The 18,262-nt window shown below is 49.3% G+C and overlaps 1 long non-coding RNA gene across 1 annotated transcript; it reads left to right on the top strand.

Moving 5' to 3' along the window:
* Positions 1-1,629: 1,629 nt before the first annotated feature.
* LOC138731930 (uncharacterized) lies at positions 1,630-11,971 on the top strand. Its single transcript, XR_011339229.1, has 3 exons — positions 1,630-1,767; positions 2,811-3,200; positions 10,519-11,971. It is a non-coding gene; the product is annotated as an uncharacterized lncRNA (long non-coding RNA).
* Positions 11,972-18,262: the final 6,291 nt, after the last annotated feature.

Below are 18,262 nucleotides of genomic sequence, written 5' to 3' on the forward strand. Positions count from 1 at the left end.
AACTGGATGGGCTTTGAGGTTCCTTGCAACCCAAAATGTTCCATGATTCTACGAAAACAGAAGAAATCCAAATAGATATTCTGTATAAATGTAACCAGTCACGTCTAAATGGCGATGACAGATAATAAGTGTAACAAGATATTGCTTTTGTGGAAATGTCTATGATTTTTATCTTTTAAAATGCAAAGAAACCCTGTTAACAGTAAGGATTTAAACCCTTGACCCCCTTTCTGAACATCTCTTTGCTGAAGATACAAAAGCTCTTTCTAAAGCTGCCCCTTTGCTCCCCCTTTTCCCATCCCAATTCGGGGCTCATTTCCCCTGCGGGGTCGAGAAAGCAGAGTAGGAGCCAAAAAAATACCCCAACCCCCCTGATTCTGAGTCTGCAATGGAGGAGGGGGAGGTAAAACCCAAGATTATTATTTTGCTAAAATACAGGGGGTCACAGCCGGCGAGCTGGAGGACTGACGGCCATAGAGTTCGGTCCCGGAGGGCTGAGCGGTGCTGGGTTACCAAAGAGCGCGCGCCCTGGAGGACTGAGCGGCACCGCCCAATCGTAGAGCGCGGATCCCAGAGGACTGAGCGGCACTTCCGGTCCGGCGGACGGCTATGGCCGCTCTCCCTCCGGGTGGCGGCGAGTGCGCTGTGGCGCCTCCTCTCGTGGCTGGAGAGCTGCGTGGCAGAGAAAGAACCGAGATTGCTGGTCAGCAGCGGCTGAACATGAGCGAGCAGGGGGCCAGGTGGCCAGGAAGGCCAGTGGCGTCTTGGCTTGGATCAGAAACAGCGTGGCCAGCAGGAGCGGCGAAGCGATCGTGCCCCTGGACTCGGTACTGGTGAGGCCGCCCCTCGAATCCTGGACTCAGTTTTGAGCCCCTCACTACAGCAAGAACTCTGAGGGGCTGGAGCGCGTCCAGAGAAGGGAACGAAACCGGAGAAGAAGGGTTATGAGGAGCGGCTGGGGGAGCGGGGATCGATTGGAGACCTCATTGCTCTCTACAACTACCTGAAAGGAGGTTGTGGAGAGGAGGGAGCTGGACGAGAGGGAATGGCCTCAAGCTCCACCAGGGAAGGTTCAGGCTGGACATTAGGAAATAATTTTTCACGGAAGGGGTCACTGAGCACTGGCAGAGGCTGCCCAGGGAGGGGGTTGAGTCGTCTTCCCTGGAGGTGTTTAAGGCACGGGTGGACGGCGCGCTGAGGGCCATGGTTTAGTGATGGATGGGAATGGTTGGACTCAATGATCCAGTGAGTCCTTTGCAACCTAGTGATTCTATGATTAGCCTAGAGAGAAGGAGGCTGAGAGGAGACCTCATCACTGTCTACAACTGCCTGAAAGGAGGGTGCGGTGAAGCAGGTGTTGGGCTCTTCTTTCAAGCAGCAAGGGATAGGATGAGAGGAAATGGCCTCAAGTTGCACCAGGACAGGTTCAGATTGATTATTAGGAAAAATTTCTTCACCAAAAGTGTTCTCAGGCACTGGCAGAGGCTGCCCAGGGGGGTGGTGGAGTCACCATACCTGGAGGTATTTAAAAGGCTGGCAGATGAGGAACTCAGGGGTATGACTTACTAGTGGACAGGGATAGTTCAGCTTGATGATTTCAAAGGTCTTTTCCAACCTAGGGATTCTGTGATTCCTGAGGGGACCATGTGGGGCTGGTTTTCCATCATCCCCTACCCTGCGGAGCTGGCGCTGGCACCCAGGGGGGATCCCAGCTCTCCACGGACGCTGGAAAAGGCAAAGGAGCTGCAAGCTGAGGTAACAGGAAAGGTAAGTTGCCCCTCGGGAGTGGAAATTGGGAGCCTGTCATCCATGTGGAGCCAGTCAGGTGGTTTTATAGTCAGTGCCCCCCAGTGCTTCCATTTCTGCTTCCCATCTGGGAATTTTCATTGTGATATTGTCACTGTGGCATCATTAATGCATAAATTTAACGTTGCTGGTGTTCAATAAGTCAGAGGCACTGAGGAGGCCCAGTTTGTGTTCTAAACACTTTCAAAATTCAATTTACCTGTTTATTCATCAGGTTTGATTTTTGGTTTAGCTTTGCTTTAGGAGTCATTGATCCCTGGGCTTACCCAATGGCTCCGTTTAAACAACGTGCTGTTAATTTTCTCAATTTATTCTGAATCTAAACCCTTTAGCTCTTCTCTCTGGTGACGCGTGGTAGGAGACAAGGGAATGGCAGGAAGATGGCCCAGGGGAGGGTTAGGTTGGACATGAGGAAAAGGTTCTTCACCCAGAGGATGGTGGAGCACAAACACCCTCCCAATTCTGTTTTCCTTTTAAAATCTCAAATGTTCTTATTTTGTTTCCAATTGGGAGTCATTAATGCCTGAAATTTATTTAATAACGGCTACGTTTACCTTTAGCTTTTGACAACTCCCATTTTCCATCGTTATGGCTTAAAAAAGGATTGCTAAATTTATTATTTTTTTTATTGACAATGCCCATTGGGAATAATTACTGCTGGGTTCGTTAAGTGACAGCTATGATTAAATTTAGTCATGACTCATCCCTAAGTATATTTCTTGTATTTGTTTGCACTTTATTGTTTGAGCTATCACTTTACCACTCAGTGGGTTTAATGAGCGCTTGTGATTAATTTTTCCTTTTAATACTCACCAGAGCTCTCTCACTATGGATATTAATCCCAATTAGTGCTCTATTATTTATATATTGCAGCTTATAATTTTGTAATATAAACTAGGAGTAATTCGTCGAGCTTTGTGGAATAGCAGGAGTCCAGGTGTTATTTACTCACGGTGATTGTTCTAGTTACTGTTAATTAAATTTTTATTCTGGATGTTTTGCAGTAAATAATAAGCAATAAAAATTGAAATAACAGAAGCCAAGGATGTTGGAAATCCCAGGAAGAACAGTAGGAGCACCGTGGTGTGAGCAGAAGTTGGGCAAGTGCTTCGGGCCAGCTTGGTTGCTCCAGGATTTTACCCTTTAGCTCTGCCAACCCCTGTTTTCTGGGGAGCAAACGTGCATGCAGCAGATACAACGGCTGTGCCGACAGCACCCCAAACAATGCCACCTCCTCGGCTGAGGAAACCCGTGGTGTCTCCATGACCATGGACACGAAGATGAGCTGTGGTGATGATGGATGCAGGCAGCAAGTACAAAGCAGGACACTGAAACACTGCACCAGCTCCCACACAGGCAGCACAGGGGAATTTTACATCGGAGCAGAGATGCAGGTGAGCACTGAGGAGAGGAGCGGCGGCAGAGAGGGAAAATTCCCAGCTGTGTGCTGCACACATCTATTTGTTACTGCAAGTGATGAGTTTTCACCACATCCTTGCAGCTGCCCCTTTGCGACTGGTGGAGAACAGGGAGCTTGGCCACCCTGCAAAGAGTCTGGGATCTCTGCTGCCTCTGCCTGCCAGCTGCAGACCTGCGCTTGCTAGAGCAGTGGTTGAGTCACATCTGCCTTCCCTGTGGATGTGGTGACCCTTTATCAGCCCTTGTGCTTGGTTCTCAGCTCCTTGGCTGTCTATTTTTCCTCGCTCCAGCTCACCCTGTCTCCCCTGTAAGCACCCAAATAGCTAAATATCTCCTCAGGTGTGTGTGGAGGTTGTTTCACTGCTGGTGTATAAGCTTGCTTCGACAGTCCCTCCGATCTGCATGCAGAATGCCTTTTCTCCTCTATACGGAAGCAGATCCAATGAAGCTGGATCCAAGTGTCCCCAGCTTCACACCTGGTGCTTGGTTTTGATGCCAGCTCTGCTCCTGGGTGCTGGAGATGCCACTTGTTCTCCAGGAATGGTGACTTTTTCCTTGCGTTTTGAGGGAACAGACCCTGGAATGCAATAGGCCACTGCAGGGCTCTTGGAATCCGAGCAAGCAGTGAGCAAGTTGGAGAGCTGTGTTTAATTGGAGCTGATAACGATGTATCTGGTGGCGCTCTGGGAATCTGAGTGCAGGGCTTTGCTGTTGAAGCGGGGAAGGGCTGTAGCTGGGATTGAGCTGTCATTCTCCTTTGCTTTCTAGTTAAACTCCTGTCAGCTCCCACTGAGACACTGTGTGGGTGAGAAGATCGCAGGAAGGCTCCCTGGGCTGCATGTTCCCCCTCCACACCTCACACACCCTGCACACGCGCATTCCTCAGACTGTCAAACATGGCAGCACCAACGACCGAATACAACAACCGAGCTCTTAAACAAGCCTTAAACAGTTTGGAGGCTGCAAAAAGGCATTGACATTGAAAGCTGTTGTCACCTTCAGTATGCTGAGGGACTGCTGACTCCGCAGCAGAGAATTTAACTCATGATGATGGGGAATTAATTTCTTCCCTATGAATATTTGCCCGTTAAATACGCTGGTTCATTGTCAGTGATGAGGGTGAGGAGGCCCTGGCCCAGGTTGCCCAGAGCAGTGGTGGCTGCTCCATCCCTGGAGGGGTTCAAGGCCAGGTTGGATGGGGCTTGGAGCCCCTGATCCAGTGGGAGGTGTCCCTGCCCAAGGGAGGGAAGTGGAAATGGATGGACTTTAGGGTCCCTTCCAACCCAACCCATTCTATGATATGTTGTACAGTTTGTTCTACCAGCTCCTGGAACTGTTTGTCGTGGGCTCAAAGCTGGAGTAGACACGACTTCTTTTCCACAGCCACGTTGCGGATGTAATCATAGAATAGTTTGGGTTGGAAGGGACCTTAAACATCATCTAGTTCCAACCCCTGCCATGGGCAGGGACACCTCCCACTGGATCAGGCTGCCCAAGGCCCATCCAACCTGGCCTTGAACCCCTCCAGGGATGGGGCAGCCACAACCTCCCTAGACAACCTGTTTCAGGGCCTCCTCATTCTCATGGTGAAGAAATTCTTCCTTATGTCTAGGAAGAACCCCTGGGAATGTCAGGAAGAACCGCTTGTGCCAGCCTCCATTTTTATATATATATTAGAATGAGAGGTTGTTTTTTTCTTTTTCAATTCTTCATACCTGTATTTACTGTTTTTTATATTTTTTAATCCCCTCCTCATGAATTTCCAGGCTGGTTTTTGGTTGTGACCTCCCCTTTTTTGAAGGGACCACCCCATCGCCCACTCACCTGCTCTTCCTCTGCTTCAACACACACAGAGAGCCAGTGACGTTGGGGTGTCCCGAATGATATCATCACCTTAGACACATTCTCTTTTTTAACCCTAAAAAGGTACAAAACGAGGGAAAAACCCAAGGGAAATGGGGGCATCACCCTCAAAAGGCTGTGGATGTGGTCTTTCTGGACTTCAGTAAAGCCTTTGACACAGTTTCTCACAGCATTCTGCTTCAGAAACTGTCAGCCTCTGGCCTGGACAGCTGCACACTCTTCTGAGTGGAAAACTGGTTGGATGGCCAGGGACAGAGAGTGGTGGGAAATGGAGTTAACTCCAGCTGGAGGCCAGTGACAAGTGGTGTCCCCAGGGCTCAGTGCTCGGTCCAGCCCTGTTCAAAGTCTTTATCAGTGATCTGGATGAAGGCATCGAGTGCACCCTTAGCAAGTTTGCGGACGACACTAAGCTGGGTGGAAGTGTCGATCTGCTGGAGGGTCAGGAGGATCCAAAGGGATCTGAACAGGCTGGACCGCTGGGCTGAGTCAAATGGGATGAGGCATAACAAGGTCAAAGGCCGGGTCCTGCACTTGGGGCACAACAACCCTGGGCAGCTACAGACTAGGAGAAGTCTGGCTGGAAAGTGCCTGGAGGAGAGGGACCTGGGGGTGCTGGTCGACAGCGACTGAACATGATCCAGCAGTGGCCCAGGTGGCCAAGAAGGCCAATGGCATCTTGGCTTGGATCAGAAACGGTGTGAGCAGCAGGTCCGGGGAGGTTCTTCTCCCTCTGTACATGGCACTGGTGAGACCGCTCCTCGAATCCTGTGTTCAGTTCTGGGCCCCTCACCACAAGAAGGATGTTGAGGCTCTGGAGCGAGTCCAGAGAAGAGCAACGAAGCTGGTGAGGGGGCTGGAGAACAAGAGGAGTGGCTGAGAGAGCTGGAGGTGCTTAGGCTGGAGAAGAGGAGGCTCTCCAACTACCTGAGAGGAGGTTGTGGAGAGGAGGGAGCTGGGCTCTTCTCCCAAGTGACAGGGGACAGGATGAGAGGGAATGGCCTCAAGCTCCACCAGGGGAGGTTCAGGCTGGACATTAGGAAAAGATTTTTCACAGAAAGGGTCATTGGGCACTGTCAGAGGCTGCCCAGGGAGGTGGTTGAGTCACCTTCCCTGGAGGTGTTTAAGGGACGGGTGGACGAGGCGCTGAGGGACATGGTTTAGTGTTTGATTGGAATGGTTGGACTCGATGATGCGATGGGTGTCTTCCAACCTGGTTATTCTACGAAAAGGTGGTGCCTGGCTGCAGTACCGCGGTTTGGCCGCCGGGGGGCAGCAGTGGAGCCCCCACTGTGCTGCGGATCGGGAGTTGGTCGGGGAAGTGGGTGAGAAGAGTTCGAGTTTGGAGTGATGATGTTCAGCTCTCATCACCCAGAGCTTAGGAGCTTATCCCTCAGGATAAAGAAACCAGCACCGGTCCCAGAAAGGCCAAAGGCAGCGTCTCTCTGTCAGCTGCTCAGCCTGCCCAGGAGCCGAGCTGATAAATATCGACTACAAAATTTCACAGGAGCTTACCAGGACAGGATGCTGAGTAAGTTGCCGGTAGGGTAGAAACTGAGCTGAACCATTAATAATTGGTGTAAAAATTCCTTGCTGAGCTTTTGTTATCATAGAATCCTGGAATGGGTTGGAAAGGACCTTAAAGTCCATCCAATCCCGCTTCCCTCCCAGGGGCAGGGACATCTCCCACTGGATCAGGGGCTCCAAGCCCCATCCAACCTGGCCTTGAACCCCTCCAGGGATGAGGCAGCCACCACTGCTCTGGGCAACCTGGGCCAGGGCCTCTCCACCCTCACTGGGAAACATTTCTCCCCAAGGTCTCATCTCAATCTCCCCTCTTTCACCTGAAAACCGTTCCGCCTCATCCTATCCCTGAACTCCCTGATCAAGAGCCCCTCCTCAGCTTTCCTGGAGCCCCTTTCAGTCCTGAAAGGCTGCTATAAAGTCTTCTTGGAGACCTTAGATGTTTATATTCATTAAAGAAAGCACGTGAAGAGGATGAAACATTTTCTTTATCTGCACCCTGATCTGCTTGGCTAAATACAAACAGAAAATTAATTAGCCATACTGAGAAAAGCTTTTATAAGTTACCATAACTCGATTAGACCATCAAAAAGGTGATCTGATCATGTCAGTTCAGTTATTCAGAGTAGGGCAAGCTAAGTTCTGTGGTGTTCCCTAAACTGGAAGCCTTCTGCTCTGCCAATTCTTTGCTAGCAACCCACTCAGCTAAGGAAGTGATTCATTCAGACTTCATTCTTGTTTTTCAATTTAAATAGTGGAACTTCTTGGATAATATCATCTCCTAATTCTGGTATTAACTATAAGGAAAAACAGTATCCTGACCAGCACAGGCTGTTCTGTGGGGTAGGAAGGGCTGTAGCGTGAGCTGGCGTTCCTGCAGGTGGGGCTACCCTCGACCATGTTCAACACTGGGTGACAGCCCTGTGCCTGCCTCCCCTGGAGCTGGATGTTGTCCACTTCGGCTTGGCATCATGAAGTTTCATAATGGTGATGTCTCTGATGGTTTTTCATGCTGTCCTTGCTCAGTTGATGCTTCATTCTCATTGCATTCTGCTCCTCTTCCTTCACATCCCTTAGGAACGCAAATGCAAGATGACCTCTCCCTGGCAGAGGATTCAGAAGTGGATGATCTTTAATGTGTCTTCCAACCCAAACCCTTCCATGATTCTATGATTCTGTGCCAGGGCTTCCCACCATTTTCCTGTCTAGACTTCCACTGGGAGATCAGCCTTACACACACATCCTCTTACAACTCCTCTCCTGTTCTGTGAAGACCCAAGACTTCAGAGAATCACTGGATGTCGTGGGTTGGAAGGGACCCATGAGGACCATTGAGTCCAACTGCTGTCCTTGCACAGGACAACCCCAACATTCACACCGTGGGGCTGAGGGCATTGACCAAATGCTTCTGGAATATTGTTAAGCTTGGGGCCGTGACTGCTTCCCTGGGAGCTGTTCCAGGGCTCCACCATCCTCTGGGTGAAGAGCCTTTACCTGATGTCCAGCTTCCCTGGCATCTTCCTACCATTCCTTCATGTCCTGTTGTTGGTTACCAGAAGGAAGAGCTCAGTGCCTGCTCCTCCTCCTCTCCTTGTGAGGAAACAGTAAACTTCTATGAGGTCTCCCTTCAGACTTTTTTCTGGGCTGAATAGACCAAGTGACCTGACCTTCCACAAACCCTTTCTCCCAGCCTCGCTGTCTCTCGTTCCTGACTCAGCCTGCGCCCCCTGGCCCTTGTCTCCTATCAATGCCGTGGTTTGCTTTGCAGTTGCGATGCTGTCCTGGCACCCTCACTGCTAGCAGGGGCTCACCCTGGGAAAAGTGTCGCTGCTCTTCCATCTGAAGCTGCCGTGCAGTTAATACATCCTCCTTGAAAACAAAAACAACGGACCAAGCGGGTGAAGGGCCACACAGATGAGCCTTTCAACTTCAAGCCTCACCCCCGAAACCACCCCAAAGATACAGAGACCTTATCCCTCGTCAAACAGAGCTACCAGCACTGCTGAGCTTGGCTATTGTTCTCGGGCAAGTCCCAGCTTGCAGCCGTGACAGCCGGATCCAAGGAGGAAGGAGCAGCTGAGAGCCAGCTGGCAGAGTCGCTGGTTACGCTCCTGTTTGCTCACTTTGTCTCAGTGACATCCAAAAGCCTCCCACACCAGCAAAGTAAACAGATTGCAAGTTGTTGAGGCTTTTGCTACCCCTAGGACCTCTGGTGAGGAGATGGAGGCTCAAAGCTGCTCAGATTAGAGGGTTGTGGTAGTGCCCAAGCTGTGTGCTTAAATAGCTTTGCTGCGAAAAGTTTTCTTATTGATTAGAAATCTTTCATAGACTCTTGGAATGGCTTAGGTTGGAAGGGACCTCAGAGCCCATCCAGTTTCCAGCCCCCTGCCATGGGCAGTGTCACCCCCCACTGGATCGGGTTGCTCCAAGCCCCATCCAACCTGGCCTTGAACCCCTCCAGGGATGGGGCAACCACAACTTCTCAAGGCAACCTGGGCCAGAGCTTCCCCATCCTCACAGCAAAACATTTCTTCCTCAGATCTCATCTCAATCGCCCCCATGTCAGCTGAATCCCCCTCATCTCTCCCTGTGCTCCCTGATCAAGATCCTCTACTCCAGCTTTCCTGGAGCCCCTTTTCCGTACTTGAAATCAAGAGCTAAAGCCCAAAATATAGGAGTAGGAGGCAAACTTTCAGCATGGGACAAGATGAGCCGCTCTGTATCCAAATGATTTGTGCAAGAGCCAGGGTTGTTGCTTATATTTAGTAGTGCTTTATAAAGGCAGCAAACAGTGGATGCCAGAAAATGATGGCTTACAGAAAATTGCTTAGATCTGAGTGAATTTTGGATAGTCCCAGATATATGGCTATGAATAGGCTGAAAGAGTTTGGGTTGTTCAGCCTGGAGAAGAGAAGGCTCTGAGGAGACCTTATAGTGACCTTCCAGTACCTGAAGGGGCTACAAGAAAGCTGGGGAGGGATCTTTTATAAAGGCATGGATGATGGGACGTGGGGGAATGGTTTTAAATTGGAAGGAGGCAGATTTAGACTAGTTATTAGGAGGAAATTCTTCGCAATGAGGATGGGGAAGTTGGGGCCCAGGTTGCCTAGAGCAGTGTTGGCTGCCCCATCCCTGGAGGTGTTCAAGGACAGGTGGGATGGGGCTTGGAGCCCCTGATCCAGTGGGAGGTGTCCCTGTCCATGGCAGGGGGATTGGAACTGGATGAGTTTTAAAGTCCCTCCCAACTCAAACCATTCTATGATTCTATGAGTGTTTAATTGGAAATACGTTCTGCATTTAAAAGGTGCTCCGGCTCAGAGCAGCTGCGTGGGGAGCCAACTCGGCTGGCGCATGCATGACTGAGCTGCAGGCACTCGCAGCACTGTGAGTGATGTCACTGCTACCTGGACGTTTCCATTCCTCCCCTGCTGTGAAGGCAGAAGGAATCCACAGGTGGTTGAAGTTCCGCTTCCCTTCCAGAGCCACCTGGCCTGGAGCTGGAATCCCAGCAGAGCTCTGAAACGGGTGTTCCCCAAACCAAATGTGCTGAGGTAGAGCATGAACAGCAACGAGAAGTCCTTTCTCTCCGCGTGAGTGGGTTTGCTCCAGAGCTCCAAAGTGATGGATAAAGACTGTGACAGTGGGGATGACATGAGAAAGATGTTACGAGTTAGACCAAAACATATAAACCCAAATTTCCTAGACAGTCCCTGGAGATTTCAGTTCTCAAAGGGAAATCCACACGCACGCCCCAGGACTGACAACTCATTTCAAACTCTGTTTTCCTCCCTGCCAATCTACTGGTTACGGAAGCCCCAAGCCCATCTGAGGAGAAAGGCGATTTTGGTTTGGGGTTTTGGTTTATTTATTTATTTCTTTGTTCTTAGTGTTTTGTTTTTCTGTTTGCAGGAGATCCACTTGTTTTCAAGACACTGAACACACCCACCTCAACAGTGCAATTTCAGTATCTTGGTTTAAAGGAGGGAAGATCATCTTGGAAGAGCTCAGTATGTGATGTCCTCCTTGCACAAGGGCTCAGACGAGTCTCATGTCTTCTCCAGCTTTGACCCCCTGGCAAATCGTTCCTGGAAGTGGTGAAAGAAATTGTACAACAAATATAGACGTTTAGAGACTTTTCACCCTGCAACATTATGAGTGGGTACAAATTCCATGTATTTATACATTTTTACACACCTAGGGAAGAAGCCATCTTCTGTTATCAGTATAAACAGAATCGTTATCATACAGTCACAGAATGGTTTGCGCTGGAAGGGACCTCAAAGCCCATCCAGTTCCACCTTCACTGCCATGGGCAGGGACACCTCCCACTAGATCAGGGTCTCCAAGCCCCATCCAACCTGGCCTTGAACACCTCCAGGGATGGGGCAGCCACCACTGCTCTGGGCAACCTGGGCCAGGGCCTCCCCACCCTCACAGCAAAAAATTTCTTCCTGAGATCTCACCTCAATCTCCCCTCTTGCAGCTGAAAACTGTTCCCCCTTGTCCTATCCCTGCCCTTTGTGATCACGAGCCCTTCCCCAGCTTTCCTGGAGTCACTTTCAGTGCTGGAAGCTGCTCTAAGGTCTCCCTGGAGCCTTCTCCAGGCTGAACAACCCCAACTCTCTCAGCCTGTCCTCACAGGGGAGGTGGGACAGCCCTCGGATCATCTCCATGGCCTCTGAATTTGCTCCAACAGTTCCATGTCTTTCCTGTGCTGAGGATTCCAGAGCTAGATGCAGGGTTCCAGGTGAGGTCCTGGGCGTGTTTCAAGACCAGGTTGGAGGGGGCTTTGAGAAACCTGCTCCGGTGGGAGGTGTCCCTGCCCATGGCAGGAAGTCGGAACTACATGGTCTTTAAGGTCCTTTCCAATCCAAACCATTCTGTCATTCTGTGTCTCTCAATGCATTAAATTTTACAGTTTTAAAAGCAGCATTGTCTCTCTTACACTCCATCCAATACATTTTATGCATTTTGAATACTTGGCACTCACCAAACCAAGTTTGAGGTTGGAAATGTCAAATGCATTAAGAATACACCTATGTGGAGATGGAAATGTCTTTTTCATTGGAAATTCTGTAATTTCAAACTCCATTTTCATTCCAGTTTGGAGCGAAATGTAACATTGAGAAATTCAGCACAAGCTGAGATGTTTAACAAGTTTTTTAAGTTACTTGGAGCGCTCTGTTGCCATTTTGTCAGGGTTCTTTCATTTTCCTTGTGTAATTCATTGCAAGGAGGAATAATTTTCACTGCAAAAATTATTATGGAAGGAAAAATGGAAATTTCAAGTTTTGGTTACTTTAAAATAAAACACGTCACCCTGAGATATATTTATGTTTAGCAGGGCTGGATCAGTGGTTGGACTTGATGACCTTAAAGGTCTTTTCTAACTGAAACAATGATGCCCAACGAGAGCATGACTCTTGACTGACTTGTTCCTTCTCTGTTTCGACTTGGTGACTCCTGCAATCCTTTGCCTCAGCTTTGATGTCACTTCAGAGAAGGTACAAGGTGGACAAGTGCTTGTTGGAGTGAGGTAGGTGATATTCACCTCAAACTTTACTTAGTCATCACCAGTGACGGTCACAGGGTTTTGACCACCTCAGAGAATCTCTGAGCTGGATAGACCTGGGGAATGAAATGCCTCTTGCACGTGGCTGGATGGTTTGAGATGCCCTGGGGAGCAGGATGGAGGGTTTAAATCTGCTGACATTAAGACTGGCTTGCACTTGTATGAATCCTTGCTAGAAGAAAAACTAAAAAAGACTGCTTTAATAGAATCATTAAGGTTGGAAAAGACCTCACAGCTCATCCAGTCCAAATAAACCATGTCCTGAAGTGCCACGTCTGCACGTTTTTTGAACACATCCAGGGAAGGAGACTCCACCATTGCCCTGGGCAGCCTGTTTTTATTATTATTGTTAATAATAATATACATTTTCACTACCAGCTATTGCTTTTTTATTTAGACATCTTGGGTGTGTTACAAAGCTATTTCTTCTTCAAGCTTGCTGTAGCCCAAGTGTTCAGTTTTAAGAACAACAACCCATGCTATCCTAATCAAGCAGGAGGAAAATAGATGTGCACACCAAGAAGATCCTTAGAATTCCTGATGTTTTTTTCTTCCTTTGGCTAATGAGAGGCTCTCTCACTGTTCCTGCTTTGCAGCTTCCCTGAACTGCACTGTTTGAGAGTCGCATGCGTTTGCTTTATGGTGGCAAACCAGCCACACACCTTACTTCTGTCTAAATTGCAGATCTTGACTCTGCAGGCTCCGAAGCTGGCCTGAGTTTGCCAAATCCCTTGGAGAACTTCATTCCAGGTCTGCCTTCAGCAAATTCCTGAAGCATGCCTTCTGCTACTGCTGCACCACTTCTAAATGAGCAGCCTCGCAGGAAAGAACAACTCGAGTCTTCATCAGATGAGGTCTCACAGCACTGAAGCATCTACCAGCAGCACCAGGACCACCACGCTTCCAGTGCACCTTCTTGCAGGAGAAGGAAGTCCTGGCCCAGGTGATGGGCACTTTGTAATGATTTATTCCTTTAGAGTGGCAAAGGAGATTTTAGAAGGGATCAATGTTATGAAACTTTGGGTTGTTAATAACTGTATTGTTCCCGAAAGCACACAAGGAAATGCATAGACTGTCTCTGATGACTCAGGGTGTGATGAACCCTGGTGTTATTGCTTCTTCAAGGATATTGGCTATTACCTGTCACTTCTCACAAGGCTGGCCTGTCACTTCTCATCTTTTGCTCCGCACCAAGTGGGATCTGGTTTGAGCAAGAGCTCGGTGCTGTGCTGGGGTTACTGAACTCTGTCCTTCCTCACGCATACCAGCTGTAGCAGCTCGGATGTGCTGCAGGATTTGCTGCACCCCAAAATCTCTATCACACACTGGGCCGCCCCCAAGCCCTCAGACACACCTAAAGCAGTGGAGGCACCACAGAGTGGTTGGCAAGGCTCTGCCAGCAGTGGTTTTACTTCTCACTACTCTGCAGAGCAGAGGGATAGGAAAATGAGTATGAGGAGCACCGCACGAGGGTGGCCTCGCCATTCCTAAGAGCCATCTGCCCACCCAGCATGGGCAGCTCAGCACAGGATCATGCACCCACAGTTCTACAGCTCATGCTCTCTCCTGCTCAGCCAAGAAGGGAATTTGGGTTGAAGATGGTTTGTATTAAGATTACATCACATGCTGGGTCATTTAGGTGGACTTTCTGCAAACTTTCTGGAGAAGATAAGGCTCTTAGGAGACCTTATAGTGACCTTCCAGGACCTAAAGGGGGAGTGCAAGAAAGCTGGGGAGGGAATTTTTACAAAGGCATGGGGTGACAGAATGAGCGGGAATGGATTTAAATTGGAGAGGGGCAGTTTTAGACTAGAGAAGAGGAGGAAATTCTTCTTGATGAGGGTGGGGAGGCCCTGGCCCAGGTTGCACAGAGAAGTGGTGGCTGCCCCATCCCTGGAGGGGGTTCAAGGCCAGGTTGAATGGGGCCTTGAGCAGCCTGACCCAGTGGGAGATGTCCCTGCCCCACGTCAGGGTTGGAATTAGGTGATCTTTAAGGTCCCTTCCAACTCAAACCATTCTGTGATTCCGTGATCATAGAGATGATCAAATGCAGAGAGATGAAGGTGGCACAGCACAGTGATGAGGCTGCTCCAGGGAGGTCTGCAAGGAAATGAAAGAGCCTAAAAGCCTAGACCATGATCTGTGAGGGCAGTGACACTGATGCAGTGACACCAGTACTGTTTCCATGCTGCTCAGAGCATCTCCAATGAAATCTGGAGCCCTTCCTGCTGACGGAGAGCAAAAGGGATAACAGATTTTCCCCTCCCTGTAGGGAGCGTCCCCTACTGTAGCGGGTAAGAGCTGGGTGGAGGAAGGTGAATCTGCTCTGCTTTGTTTTTAAGCTGAGCCAGGTTGGCTGCCTCTGCATTTGTGAATAAGGGAGGTACCTGCAAATCCTCTGCCAAGCAGCAGGGCCTGCCAGCACCTTTACACTTGAAGTAAAGATGTGCAAATGGATCACTGCACTTCTTTAAAGGAGGTCCCAACAAAGGAACCATAGAATCATAGAATAGTTTGGGTTTGAAGGGACCTTAAAGATCATCCAGTTCCGCCTCCCTGCCATGGGCAGGGACACCTCCCACTAGATCCAGTTGCTCCAAGCCCCATCCAACCTGGCCTTGAACACCTCCAGGGATGGGGCAGCCACCAGCTCTGGGCAACCTGGGCCAGGGCCTCCCCATCTTCATTGTGAAGAATTTCTTCCTAATATCTAACCTAAATCTGCTCCTCTCCAGTCTCTACCCATTCCCCCCTCATCCTATCACCACAAGTCTTTGTGAACAGCCCCTCCCCAGCTTTCTTGTAGCCCCTTCAGGTACTGGAAGGTCGCTATGAGATCTACTCAGAGCCTTCTCATCTCCAGGCTCCTCAGTTGTCAGCAAATACACCTACTTGGCTGCAGAAAAACTCAAATCAGGAGCTGTTTAGTAGTGAAAAAAGAAAAAGCCCTTCTGAAGAATGCAATGCTAGAAATGCAGCTATACAGGATCCACACATCGCCTTGAACATTTGACCTTCACATTAACGCTTTTCGCCACACCCTACACGTATGGGTGTCCTGTAGAACTTCATGCCCCAGGTGCTCTTCTTCGCTCTGTGTGGCGAACCGGAATGCCTCTGTCTGCTCTACCCTTGTCTTCCCAGCCATCTCCCTTCATTGCTCCCATCTAAACCGTTCTGTTGCTGGGGAGTGTAGAACACCATGGCCAAATCCAGATCAGGCCTTGAAGTTCAATATTGGTGTCCAGGTCTGGGTTTCTGTGTGATCCAGCAGGGAAAGGGGGTCCTTGTGGAACTGAGAGACCAAGCTGCAGTTACAAGTCACAGTTTTTAGCAACAGCTCAGGGTCTGGCTTCCAGACCTCCCCTACCACAGACCACACCTCAAATCCTTTGTTCAGTTCTGGGCCCTCACCACAAGAAGGATGTTGAGGCTCTGGAGCGAGTCCACAGAAGAGCAAGGAAGTTGGTGAAGGGGCTGGAGAACAAGAGGAGCAGCTGAGGGAGCTGGGGGTGTTTAACCTGGAGAAGAGGAGGCTGAGGGGAGACCTCATTGCTCTCTCCAACCACCTGAAAGGAGGTTGTGGAGAGGAGGGAGCTGGGCTCTTCTCCCAAGGGACAGGGGACAGGATGAGAGGGAATGGCCTCAAGCTCCCCCAGGGGAAGTTCAGGCTGAACATCGGGAGAAAATCTTTCAAGGAAAGGGTCATTGGGCACTGGCAGAAGCTGCCCAGGGAGGGGGTTGAGTCACCTTCCCTGGAGGTGTTTAAGGGATGGGTGGACGAGTTGCTGAGGGACATGGTTTAGTGATTGATAGGAATGGTTGGACTCGATGATCTGGTGGGTCTTTTCCAACCTAGTGATTCTACATGATTATGTTCACACATCCACCAGCAAGTGCATGTGCTGGGGTCAGCCTTGCCCTTTCTACAAAGAAGGTTTGAAATGCATCTGTAATGGAGTCAATCTCACCTTTGGGGATTGCGATCCAACAGAATTCCAGGCATTTGTACTGTTTTCTTTCAGAAAACTCCTTTGGACTCGTTGCAGGATTTAGTCGTATTATTTACAAACTGAAAGGAGGAAACAGAACCGCCCAGCAGGTCCTGGGTGAGGCAATGCAGGGCCCCTCCTCACATTCACTGAACTGCGTCAGCGCTAACCTTTCAGAAAGCTGCTGTTGCAGTGGTGACATCCCCACATTCCTGGCGTTGAGCACCAGCTACTCAGAAGCTGAAGGGAGCAAATTAATACCATTATGAAATGGTTCTCAGGGTTTCTGCAAGGTTTACATGTAATTTCTTGTAAAGCGAAGGTAGGGTGAGTGAGGGCAACATGTTCTTGCTCCTCACTTTCAAATCAAGTGACTCTTCCGCCAAGCAATGGCTATGATTAAAAGAGCTGGAGCTGTGACCAGTAACACTGGGAGCATCTCCACTGCCCTGTAGCTCACCATAGAATTGCAGAATGGTTTTGGTTGGAAAAGACCTTTAAGATCATCGAGTCCAACAATTGATCCAGCCCTGCCAAGTCTGACACCAGACCATGTCTCCAAGTACGACATCTACTCATCTTTGAAGCACCTCCAGGGATGGTGACTCAGCCTCGTCCCTGGGCAGCCATCTCGCATTGTCCCAAGGCAGATCGAGGTCGTTTGCCCAGTGTAGCCTCTATAGAAACCCGGTGCAGCCCTGGAGGTAGCACTTCCCACTTTGATTGTGGGGCAGCTGACCCACATTCTCCCACTCTGTTCCCAGTTGGTGTTGTCCTAAGTGGCCTTTTTGCCTTAAAATTTCAGCCCTTCCAGTGCATCATCTGTGGATGTAGAAATGCACTTTGGGGAAGCTTTAATATAAATTTCAGAGGTGTTTGGAAGATACGAGCATCTCAAGAATGGAATTGTTGGATTATTCTCTATGTAAAGCAACCTTCCATGAACAAAACAGTTCTGATTGATTGATGATAATTTTTTTTCTGGTCAAAATAGCACAAACCCCTCAGCCACCGCCAGCCCACAACTCTCTTTTCTGATAGAGTTGTTCCCCAAATGGCCTTTGCTGTTTGAAATATGTCACTGGAAGGTCTTTTCACCAGTCTCCTATGGTACAGCTTGGATGTAGACCTAGAGAGGTCCCTGGAGCTGCTGTGAAGTCCCTGACAGCATTTCTGGGACCTGCAGCAGAACTAAAGGAGCCTTGAAGGTCCATTGCCTTCAATCACATTTCCAAGAAAGTCCCTCTGATGCTGAAAGGAGAATCTTATGTAATGCCAAACCCAGACGCTTTGTGGAGCTGTGCTGCCAAAGTCATGGTGCGCAGGGGAATCAGAAACTGGAGTTAGGGATGTTTTTCTCCCGAGAGATCTAACACTGGGGGACCTGAGATGTTCTAGTTGGAGATATTAGGTTAGGAAGGAAACCAAAGGGGTTCTCAAATACTTTATTAAATTAGTTGGTCACTCCAGGCAAAAGAAATCATTTGCTGACAAGGAGAAAAGACAATTACCAGCCAGCACAAGCCTACTGACTTCTGGCTTGCTTTTCCCAGAGTCCTTACACCCTGAAATGAGGTCTCCTGAGCCCAGGAACAGCCACAGAACCAGAGCCCAATAAGGAAGCCAGGTGACAAAAGATTCCTAATCCTTCTGTTGTCTCGCTTGCTATTAAAACTCTCAGCAATTGTTCAGTGAGTCGGTCACATAACTCCCCTGACCTCCAGATGGTCACTGGAAGAAAAAAACCTCCTCGCTCTTGGGACAGAGCCAATCCTCCATGGGCACAGCCAGCCCTTCGCATGGGCTGCCTGGGAAATACCGCTGCATTAGAACCAGAGAATGCTTTGGGTTGGATAGAATATTTACAGATCATCTGGTCCAACCTCCCTGCAGGAGCAGGGACATCTTCTACTTCATCAGGTTGCTCAGAGCCCCTTACAACCTGACCTCAAATGTTTTCAGGGATGAGGCCACCATTACTTCCCTGGGCAACAGGGAAGCATAGGCTCTGAAAATGGAATTTCTGGAGGATTTAGATCACAGAGCCATAGAATCACTATGTTGGGAAAGACTTTTGAGATCATCAAGC

The sequence above is a fragment of the Phaenicophaeus curvirostris genome, chromosome 28 (genome assembly GCF_032191515.1).
Source record: "Phaenicophaeus curvirostris isolate KB17595 chromosome 28, BPBGC_Pcur_1.0, whole genome shotgun sequence".
Taxonomy (NCBI): Eukaryota; Metazoa; Chordata; class Aves; order Cuculiformes; family Cuculidae; genus Phaenicophaeus; species Phaenicophaeus curvirostris.